The sequence below is a fragment of the Odocoileus virginianus genome, chromosome 4 (assembly GCF_023699985.2).
Source record: "Odocoileus virginianus isolate 20LAN1187 ecotype Illinois chromosome 4, Ovbor_1.2, whole genome shotgun sequence".
NCBI classification, from domain to species: domain Eukaryota; kingdom Metazoa; phylum Chordata; class Mammalia; order Artiodactyla; family Cervidae; genus Odocoileus; species Odocoileus virginianus.
Window position 1 is genome coordinate 85,352,554 of NC_069677.1, and position 7,742 is coordinate 85,360,295.

Consider the following 7,742-nt stretch of genomic DNA (forward strand, 5'->3'; position numbering starts at 1 on the left):
TAGAAAGGTCAAAGGGATAGCCATTTTTCAGACTCGTTCAACCATTAATCGTTGATTTTGGTAACCGTGCTCTTGTAGGCAGAACGGGGCGAGAACGCCAGCTTGTGTGCGCTGTGATGCTCCAGACAGACCCCCCCAGGATCCACCTGGTCATCAAAATAACATGTCTCTGTAAGCGAAGAGTCCATCCTTTAAAAATGGCACTCAGAATCTCAGTTGTCTAAAGACCATCCGAAATGCAACGATCCTTTAATCCTTTGAAGGGCCTCAGTCCATTAGTATCCACTACAATCATATTTATGTGGCCTGCTATCTATAAGAAAACAAAGCACCAGTAAATCCATTCCTAATCACCCATTAACCTTGGGGAAATTTATAACGTTGTCCCAAACACAGGATATCACTGGTGAATCCCAAGTATCTGAAACTACAGCTTGGTACAATTCACCATTTGCTGGGCCATTTTTTTTTTTCAAACTGGGGTATAGTTGCCTTACACTTCCCTGGTAGCTCAGATGGTAAAGCATCTGCCTGCAATGCAGGAGACCCTGGGTTCAATCCCCAGGTCGGGAAGATCCTCTGGAGCAGGAACTGGCAACCCACTCCAGGATGCTTGCCTGGAGAATTTCATGGACAGAGGAGCCTGGCGGGCTACAGTCCATGGGGTCGCAAAGAGCTGGACACAACTGAGTGACTAACACACACACATAGTTGCCTTACAATGTTGTGATAGTTTCTGCTCTACATTGAAGCAAGTCAGCCCTGTGTATACATACATTTCCTCGCTCATGGACCTCCCTCCCACCCCACCGTCATCACACCCCTCTAGGTACTGAGCAGGGCTCCCTGTGCCATACCGAAGGTCCCCATCAGCTACCTATTTTACACGTGGTGGTGCATATATGTTAATCCCAGCCTCCCAACTCATAGCCCCTGCCCCCCACCACGTCACAGGTCCAGTCTCTATGTCTGCCTCTCTATTTCTGCCCTGCAAATAGGTTCATCCATACCATTTTCTCTAGATTCCACATGTATGCGTTAATACAAGACTCTCGGAATAATCACTATCAATGGATGCTGGGTCATTGTTAACATGAATTTTTTTCCTTTGAAGTATCAGACATTAACTATGACTTATGAGGACAATCAGTGTTGATACTGACTATTCTGAGACACCCAAACTCACCTGGTTTATCTGATCACACAAGGAGTGTTTCTTTTGCCTGGAGAGGGGTGACAAATGAAACAAGTTGGGAATGGAATATACTTAGAAATATTCCTGCCTCCAGAAGGAGCTGAGCATGACTCTGCCCCTCACAGAAGAATGTCATGGTGTGCTGGTGTGCTGGCTACTGCTGCCTGTGTGTCATAATTTATCAATCTACTGAAATAATGTTACTTACCAAAATGTTAGGACTCTCTAAGCTCACCAAGCACAGCAATGTACATAAGAAATCAGAGACATGTGACATGTATATTGGAGTTCTACCTATAAACACACATACCATGGCAAGGAATGCATATCAGTCAGATTAAAGAGTGCAATGAGTTCAGTTCAGTTCAGTTGCTCAGTCATGTCTCACTGTTTGTAACCCCATGGACCACAGCATGCCAGGCCTCCCTGTCCATAACCAACTCCCAGAGTTTACTCAAACTCATGTCCATCGAGTCCATGATGCCATCCAACCATTTCAACCTCTGTCATCCCCTTCTCCTCCTGCCTTCAATCTTTCCCAGCATCACGGTCTTTTCCAATGACTCAGTTCTTTTTATCAGGTGGCCAAAGTGTTTCAGCTTCAACATCAGACCTTCCAATGAATATTCAGAACTGATTTCCTTTAGGATGGACTGGCTGGATCTCCTTATAGTCCAAGGGACTCTCAAGAGTCTTCTCCAACACCACAGTTAAAAAGCATCAATTCTTCGGTGCTCAGCTTTCTTTATAGTCCAACTCTCACATCTGTACATGACTACTGGAAAAACCATAGCTTTGACTAGACAGACCTTTGTTGGCAAAGTAATGTCTCTGCTTTTTAATAGTGTAATGAGAGGAAAGCATAAAACATATGGGTGTCTATTTGCTTTGCTGTAGAAAATTCCAGCAAACTCACTGTGAAGGTTGGGTACTTAGGAAGTAAGTCTTTGAATACATCTACAGTGTGGGAGGTATCTTAGCTTCAGTGCCATAACGAAATACCCAGGTTGAGTGGCTTGAACAACAACAATTTATTTTCTCACACCCCTTGAGTCTGAAAGTCCAAAATCAAGGAGCCAGCATGGTCCAGTGGGAGCTTTCTTCCTTGCTTGTAGTAAACTGCCTTCTTGCTGTGTCCTCACACAGGAGGGAGAGAAAAAGAGAGAACGAAAGCAAGCTCTCTAGAATCTCTTTATAATCCCATCATGAAGGCCCCATCCTCCTGACCTGACCTCATCTAAACTTAATGACCTCCCAAAGGTCCCACCTCCAAATACCATCATGTTGATGGTCAAGTCTTCAACACATGAATGTGAGGGGCACTGAATCAGTCCATAGCAGGAGGCATGAGGTTGTCAGCTTTCAGAGACAGATGTTACTGATGTTCAGTTCAGTTCAGTTCAATCGCTCAGTCATGTCTGACTTTTTGTGACCCCATGGACTGTAGCATGCTGGGCCTGCCTGTCCATCACCAACTCCCAGAGCTTACCCAAACTCATGGCCATTGAGTCGGTGATGCCATCCAACCATCTCATCCTCTGACGTCCCCTTCTCCTCCTGCCTTCAATCTTTCCCAGCATCAGGGTCTTTTCCAATGAGTCAGTTCTTTGCATCAGGTGCCTAAAGTATTGGAATTTCAGCTTCAGCATCAGTCCTTCCAATGAATATTCAGGGCTGATTTCCTTTAGGATGGACTATTTGGATCTCCTTGCAGTCCAAGAGTGAACTAATGTTCACCAGTTTCTAATTCTTGTCCATTTCTAGTGATGTCTTCATTACAATCCCCCATATCTTTGAAATTAAGCTTGGACATGTGATTAGTCATGGCTAATGGCATATGAAGCATGTCACTTCCAGGCCAAAGCATGACCCTGCTGTTTCTCAGCTCTCCTGTCATCTCTTGCCCTATCAAGCTAAGCCCTGAGCTGCTTGTGATGGTATTACAGATGGTATTCTAGTTATCATTTCTGCAGAAAAATCAGTGCTTAAAACAAAACTGACTGATGCTCATAGATGCTGTGGGTTAAGAATTTGAACAGGGTAGAAAGAGGATGACTTGTCAATGCTTCATAATATCTGAGGCTGGGAAGTCAATGGCTAAGGTCTAGAATCATCTGAAGGTTTGTCTACTCATATATCTGATGTTCAGGGCAAGATGACCCAAAGGCTAAGACCACCACTTGGAGTGCCCATGGTAGCCTCTCCAGAATGTGAGGACTTGCTCACAAATAGTCACATCAGGACAGTCAGATTTCATAAATGGCAGCCCAGGGATCCAGCAAAGAAGGCAGAAACTACATAGTCTTGTGGAGCCAGCTTGGAAGCTGTACATATTACATCAATCATATGCTATTAGTTGAAGTATCAATAAGCTGACCAAGATTCAAAGATAGGAGACACATATATCATTTCTTTATTAGAGGAATATAAAAAAATGTGTGTGCTTGGCTAGAGTCGGTGGGGACTTTTTTAAACTACGATTTAGGGTGCAGAATACCTGTTTAGAGCAGAGCCCCACTACCCTTCCACAAAACCATGTGGAATAATAATAAATTCTTACCGTGTTAAGCCACTGAGGTTTTAGTGGCAACATCCATGCCCAACCCAAATAGAATATCTCCTTAATACCTCAAAGAGTTGATGAGCTTCCCCCATAAATATCAAACGAACCAAAACAGGACAAGACTTTTACTTTCAGCACGTATATCCCCAGTACTAAATTCATGCTTCAAAAGTAATCGAGTTATGCAACTTTAAACCAACATTTAGCCACCTGTGTTTAGAGGAACACAATATATATGGCCAATTTTTTAGCAAGAGATTAGAGGTTGCTACTAAAGCTATGATAGCACATACCTGACCCAGGTGCCCCAACTGCCTGCTAAGGGGTCATTTCAAACATCACAGATCAGTCTCAACACTAACAATCAAACAGCCTCCTCCTGAGTCTCCAAAACTACTTTCTATAAGATTCATTCTAGTATAGTTCCTCTCCAAACCCACTTTAGGTTTGCATCTTTGTGTATTTAGATTCCTGACTTTGGTCAAAATCAAGGCAGCGGAGATAGAATGGAGTTGAACTCTACTATTCTACCAGTTATTTCACATGTGTGCTGTGCTTAGTTGCTCAGTCATGTCCAACTTTTTGCAACCCCAAGGACAGCAGCTGTCCAGGCTCCTCTGTCCATGGGGATTCTCCAGGCAAGAATACTGGAGTGGGCCGCCAAGCCCTCCTCCAGGGGATCTTCCCACCCAGATATCAAACCCAGGTCTCCACATCGCAGGCAGATAGATTCTGAGCCATGAGGGAAACCCATATTTCACATAAATATGCCAAAGTATAATTCTATGTGTGAAGTTGAACTAAAAGCTGGATGTGGAAGTGGGGGATCTACTGAAGACTTATTAGGAAAGAGGGAGATCTGAAGTAACATTTCATCTCCCTGAGGAGACAAGATGGACACACAAAACCGTAATTAGTAGTATGATCATGGATGGTAAAGACCTACAGGTAAAGCACAGAAAAGCACATTATCAGAGTCAGGAGAAAGGAGATGAGACTTCATTAAAGTAGAAGGAGATAGTTTTAGAGAGGGAACTGGGTTCAATGTCTTTGAAACAAAGAAAGATTTGGACTATAAGGAAGGAGCAAAGAATGCGCAGAATGCGTAGAGGTAAGAACGCTCAGGGGAGGATCTGGTACAAGGAAGAAACTGGACAGGCTGGACCATGTAGGGTGTTCTCATAAAGCATCAAATTATCAAAGTTAGTTCCAAAGCCATCATGATCCCATGAAGAACGTGATTCAGTCCAGTTTCTGTCTTCAGATCAGGAAAACTAGGTTACTCTTCTCTTATTCTATGACCTGGAATAGCTTGAAAGAATCAGGGGACGCAAAGGGCCTGGGAGAGAGTGGGCAGTAAAGAAGAAGGTCCTGGCCCCAAATCCAACTCTGCTTCTCACTCGCAGATAAGGATTTAACTCATCGGCCCCTTAGTTCCCCTTTTTGTCAAGTGAGTATGAGATTCTAACTAGCACGACTTCTCTGAGAATTAGTTTGACCAGTGAACCAGTGAAGTTGCTCAGTCGTGTCCGACTCTTTGCGACCCCATGGACTGTAGCCTACCAGTCTCCTCCATCCATGGAATTTTCCAGGCAAGAGTACTGGAGTGGATTGCCATTTCCTACTCCGGGGGATTTCCTGACCGAGGGATCAAACCCAGGTCTCCCAAGTTGCAGGCAGACGCTTTACCGTCTGAGCTATCAGGGAAGCAAGTTTCCAGCACTTTTTGTGGTTACATGGTAGATTTTCAAAAGAAGGTGTGTATTATTATCACCACCATCATCATTATTAGAAGCATGATCATCATCATTTCCATCATCTCATTAACAAAATGAAATTCCAGAGGATAAATTCCCAATAAAGTAGGAAGGTAGATATCTGTAGAGATCACAGGGCTCATGAGTCTTGAGTCAGCAATAGAGTGAACTTCAATTAAAAGATTAATTTAAGAATATTTTTTATCCTTGGTTGATTGAATCTGCAGAATTGGAACTCATGGATACTGAGGGCTGACTATACTAATGAAATAAGGAAAGAGAAGCATTATGAAATCCCAGTACAAGTTAGACTTCTCCGGAGTAAGACAGAGCACAAATGTCAGTCTACAATATTGTCAATAGTCTAGTCCTGGGTTGTGCTGAGACTTTACGCCTGATACATTAATATCATTAATAAATGAATAAGTAAAATTGGAGAAGACCACACATGAACTGATGAAGATAGCTCAAATATCAAGTAAAATCAAATATTGCCCAGTTCTTGTACTTGGTTATGCAAATAATGAGAAAACGTCCTCGTGTAGGAGTTTTCCATCCTCTGAACACTGAAGCAAAGTAATAATATTCATTAAAGAAAAAAAAAAGTTAATTTAAGAATATAATTCAGCCAAAAAGAGGGAGTACTAATGTCTGCCTACTACGCGCAGCATATGTGAACATTGGAAACACTATGCCAAGTCAAAGAAGCCAGATGCAAACCACATGTAACCTAGAGATTACCACACTAAGTGAGGCAAATCAGAAAGAGAAAGACAAATACCATATGATATTGCTTATATGTTGCTGTTTAGTTGCTAAGTCATGTCCAACTCTTTTGTGACCCCATGGACTGTAGCCCTCCAGGTTCTTCTGTCCATGGGATTTCCCAGGAAGGAATACTGGAGTGGGTTGCCATTTCCTTCTGCAGGGGATCTTCCCAACCCAGGGATCAAACCTGATACTCCTGCTTTGGCAGGCAGATTCTTTACCACTGAGCCACCAAAGTAACTACACAGTATGAATGCATCACATTAAAAGTGACGAACACAGACAGGGTGGGCAGCAACAATGTTTAAAGATAGATGAGGTTATCTGAGATCTTACCATCTGTCCACATACGCTCTATTAAAACAACAAAAAGAGTGTCTTTGGTAATTCCCCATTGTAATTCATTTCAGCAAAAGTCCATCCCAGGAAAACTAGGATACTGAAGACCAACTATAAATAAATCATGTATGATGAAGTAATACCTATACTGAAATCAATCTTCATTCTTTTTCTACATCTCAATGCATAGAGAAACTTGAATCTTGGTGTAATATTTTCCCCATGATCAGGAAAAGCTAATACTTTGTACACTTGGAAGACAGAAAGCAAAGGATGCTTTCTGAGGAGGGAGTTAAAAGATGCCAATCTGAGTAGAAGCTGGACCATTGTGAACAGCTCTTCCCTCGCTGGAGAAGGAAATGGCAACACACTCCAGTATTCTTGCCTGGAAAATCCCATGGACAGAGGAGCCTGCCAGGCTACAGACCGTGGGGTCACAAAGACTTGGACACAACCGAGTGACTGAGCACGCACGCTCCCCTCACTAGAGTTGGTCATCTTGCCAGGATCAGTGAGCAGAGTGGCACTTAAAATCTGAGACGGAAGTGTCTGATTTAGGGAAGCCCTTTGTTTGGGAGGAAAGCTTTGTTATCAAGGACAGATAATGAGCTGAGGCCAGAATGCCCAGCTGAAGCTGTACTCGGATTTCTGTAAGGAAAAAGCCCAAACTCATGCTTTCGGGCTCAGATTTGAGCCAGCAAACAAACGTATAATTTTTGAGTTAAAGTTGTCATGTAGCGCTGTAATAATTAATCTTGTGTTGATGTGTATAAGGTCATCATTTTGGAATTTGTACGCTGACAGTAATAACTGCATGGACTGGGCTGCCTGAATCCAATTACAAATGTCTCATCAATACTGGCAGCAACTTGGAGGGAGATAAAACATGAAAAAAAGGCTGGGAAAGTTTCATCCAGATCATTAGCCTTAAAAAAAAAATTCTGATATACATGAAACTTAGTAATAATTTTGAGATTTCTTTCCCAGATCAAAACACTTTACAGGGTGAGCTTTTGGAGGACTCTTTCGGAAAAGCCATACTGCACACTAGGGGTTGGAAACACAAATCACCATCTACAGTGGAAGAAAGGGATAAATTTAAAAAACAGATTTTCAGAAA

General features: G+C 42.6%; 1 non-coding gene across 1 annotated transcript; it reads left to right on the forward strand.

Moving 5' to 3' along the window:
- The first annotated feature begins 500 nt into the window (after positions 1–500).
- On the forward strand, positions 501–573 carry TRNAC-GCA (transfer RNA cysteine (anticodon GCA)). Its single transcript has one exon. It is a non-coding gene; the product is annotated as a tRNA-Cys (tRNA).
- The last annotated feature ends 7,169 nt before the right edge of the window (positions 574–7,742 follow it).